The sequence below is a fragment of the Oryctolagus cuniculus genome, chromosome 18 (assembly GCF_051225735.1).
Source record: "Oryctolagus cuniculus isolate XC-2025 breed Fujian yellow rabbit chromosome 18, ASM5122573v1, whole genome shotgun sequence".
In the NCBI taxonomy this organism is placed as follows: Eukaryota; Metazoa; Chordata; class Mammalia; order Lagomorpha; family Leporidae; genus Oryctolagus; species Oryctolagus cuniculus.
In genome coordinates, this window is record NC_142884.1 from 37,892,491 (window position 1) to 37,900,531 (window position 8,041).

The following is an 8,041-nucleotide window of genomic DNA, read 5'->3' on the forward strand; positions in this document are numbered from 1 at the left end:
ACATTTTCAGTTTACATTACATTAAAAAGGGTTCTTGAATCAAGGGACAAGTTTAACAGGCAAAAAGCAAAAAGATCGTAATTTAGAGGGAATATAGACAATGGCTCTAAACAATATTTGAATATCACATCTAAACAATATTTGAATAAATTGATAAATATTTTAATTTCTCCTACTAAAATGCTCAAAGTCTTTAATTATTTATCAAATATTAGTGCAAAATTATGGATTTAAATGATCCCAAAAAGTGATGAATTTTTGTGTAATAAAGTCCAATTTTTGTCAAGGCTTTTTGAAAGTCTCACAGAAAACTTATGTTTGTGAATGGGAAGAATAATACCAAAATATCCATACTACCAAAAGCAATTTGCAAATTCAATGTAATCCCAATCAACATACCAACGATGTTCTCAGAGCTAGAAAAAATGATGCTAAAATTCACATAGAAACATGAGAGATGCTTAACATCTAAAGCAATATTATAAAGCAAAAAAAAGCTGGAGACATCACACCATATTTTAAGACATATTACAGGGGTCAGCACTATGACAAAGCAGGTAAAGTCACCATCTGCAGTGCCGGCATCTCATATGGGTGCCAGTATGTTTCCCAGCTGCTCCACTTCTTATACCCCTCTCTGGTATAGCCTGAGAAAAAAGTAGAAAATGGCCAAAGTCTTTGGGCCCCTGCACCTGCATAGAGACCTGGAAGAAGCTCCTGACACTTGGATTCAGATCAACAGAGCTCCGGCCATTGTGACCATTTGGGGAGTAAACCAGTGGATGGAAGACCTCTCTCTCTCTCTGCCTCTACCTCTCTGTAACTCTGCCTTTCAAATAAATATACTGCAAAAAAAAAAGAAGAAGTGTTAGCACTGATATAATAACAGACACATAGTTCAATGGAAAAGACTTGGTAGCATAGAAATAAACCCAAATTTCTACCAGCAACTCATATTTAACAAAGGAACTAAAATGAACTGGAGAAAGAAGAATCTCTTTCACAAGTGGTGCAGAGGAACTTGATTATCCATATGTAGAAGCCTGAAAAGAGACTCCAACATCTCTTACACTATGTGAAAGTGAACTCACAGTGAATTAAAATGTAATCATAAGACCCAAACCCAAGTAAACATAGGGAAACTCTAAATATTGTCAACACACAATAGCTTTTGGGTAAGATTCCAATAGCAATAGTCACAAAAATAAAAACAGAGACATTTGAGTATATCCAACTAAGATACTTCTTCACAACAAAGTAAACATCAGAGTGTAGATACAATGAACAGATGGCAGGAAAAATTAAAACTCTGAATGTTTACAGATTTCCAGAACATTTACATGAATTGGAAAAACTCCAAAAAATACAGTGAAGAAACAGGCAAGGATCTGAATAGACATTTCTCAGAAGAAATGTACATGGTCAAAACATGTGAATATGCCCAATGTCACTAGCCATTATGTAAATATAAATCAGAACACCATATCAGTCTCCAACACCTGTGGGAGAATACAACACTCAGGTGTTTGTGTGTGCAGCAAGTGGGTTTAGAGGACCCTGTTCACCTCTGGAGAGCAGAGCCTACAGGGAGGTAAAGAAACCTTACAGCGCAGGGGCATGCTAATCTTCTCTGTATCATTCCAATTTTAGTATATGTGCTGCCGAAGCGAGCACATGTGCTGCCGAAGCGAGAAAGAGATGAAAAGAATTTATCTCAGCTAGCCACTAATATTCAAGAAACAAGGTCTTCAGGAAAGCCAACTCAACTGACATTTTCATGTCATTGTTAAATAAAGGAAAAATTATCTAGGTTCAGCAATACGTAGTTTATAAGAGAAAGACTACAGAGTAATTTCCTTGGCATAGAAATAACTTTTTTTTTTTTTTTTTTTTTATCCATGAGGGCTTGCTATCACCACCACACACCCACATCCCATATACAAATGCCTGGCTTGAGCGGTAGCTTCTCTGCTTTGAGGCAAGTTTCTGCTAGTGTGCACCCTGGGAGGAGACGGAGGATGGCAGAAGTGCTTGGGTCCCTGCACCCAAATGGGACATCCAGAATGAATTCCCAGTTCCTGGTTTTGGCTTGGTCAAGCTTTGGCTATTGCAAGTGTCTGGGGAGTGAAGCAGTGGTTCCCTCTTCCTGTCACTCTGCCTTTCAAATCAATAACTGTTGTTGGTAATGACTAATAATGATATTCACTGATTGTCAAATTTTGAATCTATTAATTATAGACAATTTCTCTTTGTATTTTTAAACTTTCATAATGTTCTGTAGCCAATTTCATCACTAGAAATAAAAACTTTTCCTCAAAAAAAAAAAAAAAAGAAACCTTACTGCTTTCCTAATGTGCTTATTAAGTTCTTGACCAGCGCCTGTTAGTCTTGCCACAAACTTTCTAGTCTTACTACTTTCCTTCTTCTTCTTCTTCTCTGTGACTTGTAAAATAGTATACATTCTATATACTGTGGATACTTTTGATTTATTTTATTCCTTCGGTCTCCTATGAAGTTCCTCCACAAAAGCACAGCCCTCAAAATATTCATTCATTTATGCAGTCTGCAGATTTCATGAGCTACTAAATTCCAAGTAGTATGTTAAAGGCAAGATCTGGGCCTAAGAGAAAAGTGGTCTAAATTCTGTGCCTAGAAGAGGATTTGGGACATAGTAGAACTTCAGTGAAGTGCTATGTGAATGACATGCACTCATTAAATGAGTAATCTAAAGCATACAGTTCATTTAAGCAACACAGCAGCCCTACTCACCTCAGGTAGAGCAATTGAGAGGAATAATGTGAAGAAAAATAAGACATCAATAAGTTGAATAATAACAGAGAAAACACAAAATGAGATAGATGCCAACATTACTGAGCTATTTTTGAGGAATTAAATTGATAGAGGGGCTGGCATTGTGGCCAAGTGGGGAAAGCTGCAATCTGTGAGGCCAGCATAACATCTGAGTTCCACTTTGAGTTTAGGAATCTCCACTTCCAATTTAGCTCACTGCTAAACACCTGGGAAACCAGCAGAAGATGGACGAAGGACTCAGGTCCTTGCCACTGATGTGGGAGACTTGGATGAAGCTCCTGACTCCAGCATGCCCCAGGCTCAACTGTTGAAACTCTCTGGGGTGTGAGCCAGCAGATGAAAGCTATCTATGTCTTTCTCTCTCTCTCTAAATCCACCTTTCAAATAATAAAGATTTAATAAATAAATTAACTGATTTCAAAATACACAAAAACATGAACAATACTATATCATTTTTATGCCAAACTGATAAAAAATAACAAATGCTAGAGAGCACATGGGAAAAGAAAACCATCATATATGGTGGGTGAAAACACAAGTTAGTACAGATGTTATGCAGAACAGTATGGTCATTCCTTAAAAAGGATAAAAATTGGGGCTGGCGCTGTTGTGCAGTGAGTTAAAGCCCTGGCCTGAAGGGCCAGCATCCCATTTGGGTGCCAGTTCTAGTTCCAGCTGCTCTTCTTCCAATACTGCTCTCTGCTATCTCCTGGGATAGCAGTAGAAGATGGCCCAAGTCCTTGGGCCCATGCACCCATGTGGGAGACCCAGAGGAAGCTCCTGTCTCCAGGTTTCAGAATGGCATAACTCTGGCCTTTGTAGTCATCTGTAGAGCGAACCAGCTAATGGAGGACCTCTGTGTGTCTCTACCTCTATTGTAACTCTTTCAAATAAATAACAAAAATTAAACTAAGATAAAAATTGACCTACCATGTGAGAGTTATCTTGCTCTTGGCTATATAGAATAAGGAAATTTTATTAGAAGGAAAGGAGGAGAGCATATCAAAGATACAGCAATTTTCCCATAACACAGCCACTATAACACAGTTCACTGCAGCCAGGATTTGAAACCAATCTAGCTGTCCATCAATGAAAAACAATGGACAGGGCAACCTCTTTTAGATATAAAAAAAGAACAAAATATTATTAAATTAATTGAAATAAGACAGAAGCAGGAACACAAATGTCACCTGGTCCTTGTCGCATGTGGAAGTGAAAGAAAATAATGGATCTGAACACAGAACTGTGATTACTAGAGGCTGAGAAGGGAAGCAGCTAGGGATAGAGGGGGATTGGATAATAGGTATCAAAAATCAAAGAGGCAGAAAGAACTTCTGGTGTTCCATAATATAATGAGATGACTACATTCAACCATATTAGGTTCTGTGTAAAGAACTGAAGGAGAGGAACTGATAGTCTCAAATCATGGAGAAGAATTAGAAACTGTAGTTGCTTGGGGGCCAGCATTGTGGCACAGTGGGCTAACACCCTGGCCTGAAGCACCAGCATCCCATGTGGGTACCAGTTCTAGTCCTGGCTGCTCCTCTTCTGATCCAACTCTCTGCTATGGCCTGGGAAAGCAGTAGAAGATGGCCCAAGTCCTTGGGTCCCTGCACCCAAGTGGGAGATCTGGAAGAAGCTCCTGGTTCCTGGAATCAGATTGGCAGAGCTCCGGCCATTGTGGCCATCTGGGGAGTGAACCGGCAGAGGAAGACCTCTCTCTCTCTCTGCTGCTACTTCTCTCTGTAACTCTGTCTTTCAAATAAATAACTCTTTAAAAACTTAATAAAACTGTAGTTGCTTAGCTTGATCACTTTTTACTGCATAAATGTGTGCAAATATTGCACTACACCCTGTAATAATGCATGACTAGGACACATTAATCACAAATTATTTCAATGAAATTTTAAAAATTAGAAGCATTTCTTTATATTAACAATGAACTATTTGAAAATGAAATTAGAGAAACATTTCCATGCATAGCAGCATAAGAACCAGGAACCAATGTCTTCAATGTTATCAGTGATGAATCAGATTCACAGCCCCCAGCACTCAGTTTTTGCCATATACTTTACCATGGCAATTGTGGGCATATAGTAGTAAATCAATGGACAGGAATCCTTTGTCTCTAAATCTGCTAAATAAATAAACAAGGAATTCATCAAAGAAAAAGAGATATCAATTTGGATGCCAGGCACAAAAACACATGCACTTGAGCTATCCTCCAGTTTGTGATGCCAACAAATCTTTCAGACATGTTACATTTTCAGAGACTTTTCTGTAATCTTGCTAAGCTTTCTGGAAATCTGCCTTATAGCAAAGGGTTTCCCAATTCCATTACACTCATGATATTTCTTTTGTGTGATATATTAGTTTACCATCTAGAGATAATTTATGGTACAAAACTTTTCTATGCATGCATGTTTTCTCATTTGTGAGTCTATTCATGGGAATTGAAGACTGATTTATAACAGAAATACATTTTCCAAATTCATTGCATAGACTTTTGTTCCTTATGATTTCTCTGAAGTCTGTTGATGTCTAATTTCTGGCTAAAGGTTTTATTGTATTTACAGCATGCAAAGACTATCACCTTTTGTGAATTCTGTGTCTATACAAGCCTGAAATAAAGAAAATGTTTTTGCACAATCAGTATACGCCTAAGAAACCACTTGTGTCAATTCTCTGATGTACCATTGACTTCTGACTCTAATAATATTTATAAGCTTTCTCCTTTACATGAGTCTCTGTTGGATAGGATGTGATTTCCAGCAAAAGGTTTTGTCACAATACTTACATGAATTTTGGAGAAAAGCTCTTCCACATTCATTATATTGTTAAGGTCTCTCCCTTGTTCAAATTCCATGATGGATTATGAGGCATTACCTATGTGAAATGACTTTCTCACATTTATTTCATTCATTAGATATATATGTTGTGCATTCTGATATAAGGAGAGATTTGGGCAGAGCTTTCCAACACTCATTACACCCATAAGGTTTCTCTCCCACGTGAATTCCCTGTTGTCTTATGAGGTATGGCTTCTAATTAAAGGGATTTTACTTTCAAAGGAGTTTTTCCCTATATGAATTTGATGATGTACAATGAGGGCTGAATTATGGTAAAAGGCTCTGAGTCATTACATTCATAAAATTGCTCCCCATGAGAATTCTTTTATGTTTGATGAGGTCTGATTTGCACCACAAAGGCTATTCACATGTATTATATTCATGCATTTCTCCCCTTGGTGAATTCTCTAATATTTCATGAGATATAACTTGCACAAAAAGGTCAAGTAGAATATTCCCTGTGTGGATACTCTGATATCTTATGAGTTATGAAGTACAGCAAAGAGGCTTTCCACCATCCTTCCATCCATAAAACCTACCTAAATTGAGCAACAAAGATATAGAAAACCTAAACACACACATAACCAGATGGAAATGATACCAGTAATAAAGACCATCACTACCAAGAAAACCCCAAAACTGGAAGGCTTCACTGCTGAATTCTAACAGACATTTAAAGCACTAACTGCAATTCTTCTCAAGTTATTCAAAACAATTGAGAGAGAGGCGATTCTCCCAAATTCTTTCTATGAAGCCAACATCACCTTCATTCCTAAACTTGAAAAAAGTGCAACAAAGAAAGTAATTATAGACCAATTTCCCTGATGAACATACATGCAAAGATCTGCAACAGAATTCTGGCCAATTGAATCCAACAATGCATCAGAAAGATCATCCACCCAGACCAAGTGGGATTTATCCTTGGTATGCAAGGATGGAACCAAAGGCTTTTCCACAGTCATTTCATTTATAAGCTTTCTCCATGGTGTGAAGGCTCTGATACTTTCTGAGGTTTGACTTCTCAGCAAAGGTTTTTCCACAGTCATTGCAATCATAAGGTTTCCCCCAGTACAAATTGTCTGATGCTTTGTGAGCTTTGATTTCTCAGCAAAGGCTTTTCCACAATGATTGCATTCATAAGGTTTCTCCCCTCTGTGAATTCTCTGATGATTTATGAGGTTTGCCTTCTGGCCAAAGGATTTTCCATAGTAATTGCATTCATAAGGTTTCTCACTTGTGTGAATTCTCTGATGATTTATGAGGTTTGCCTTCTGGCCAAAGGATTTTCCACAGTCATTACATTCAAAAGGTTTCTCACCTGTGTGAATTCTCTGATGATTTATGAGGTGTTTCTTCTGGCCAAAGAACTTCCCACAGTCATTAGATTTGTAAGATTTCAACCCTGTGTGAATTCTCTGATGTCTAATGAGATCTGACTTCTGGTGAGTGGTTTCCACACAATCATTACACACATGAGGGTTTTCCACAATATGAGTGCTGTGATGGAGGGTATTTAATACTGAATGAATTCCCACAAGGTTTACATGCATAGGATTTCTTCCCTATATTTGGTCTATGATTCAGTCTAACATGTGATTGGTAAATGACAGGTTCCACAGTCCCAATATACTTATAAATGTTCTCTCTTTTCAGGTGAATACAATCAGAATTCCACAGTCAGTCAGCTGGGAGGGGTGGATGAATCCAGAAACAGCTGGTTTCCTTGTACTAAAACAAGCGCCATATCACGAAGGACTCTTGCATTTCTTTTTCTTTTTTGCATTTTTCACATTTTCTTATTTATCATGGTTTGTAATAAATTTTCTGATGTGGGTTGTGGTTTTGAGGCTGGCTTAAGGAGTTCAGGGAACCAGAGGAATGGTCTTTTTCAATTAGGGCACAGCTGTTGTTTCTCTCCAATTCTGGCTTTCTGTAATTGCTTTGGGTGCCTCAGGCAATTTTTCATTTTGAGCGACTTTTTCCTAAATGTTTTGTTGGTCTGAGTTGGTTTTGCCTTTTTCCTTTTCAAATTGTGTATTCTGATGCAATACAAACAAGGGTTTAGAACGAGGATCCATTAGGAAATTGAAAAACAGAACATATTGGGTTTTCATGATTAGAAATCATAGGCAACATGACCAAGATGAGTTTTTGGGTTTTGGAAAATGACATAGAACCCTTCCACTGAGGGGCAGATATTAATTTCCTCCAAATCGAGAGTGAGTGCGATTTTCAGGTGAATTCAATCAGAATTCCACAGGCAGTCAGCTAGGAGGGGTGGATGAATCCGGGAACAGCTGGTTTCCTTGCAACTAAATCAAGCCCAATATCACAAAGGACTCTTGCATTTCTTTGGCTTCTTTCTCTTTTTTCTTTTTTTC

At 37.9% G+C, this 8,041-nt stretch overlaps 1 pseudogene; it reads right to left on the reverse strand.

Moving 5' to 3' along the window:
• Positions 1-1,607: 1,607 nt before the first annotated feature.
• On the reverse strand, positions 1,608-1,674 carry LOC149120926 (U6 spliceosomal RNA; annotated as a pseudogene).
• Positions 1,675-8,041: the final 6,367 nt, after the last annotated feature.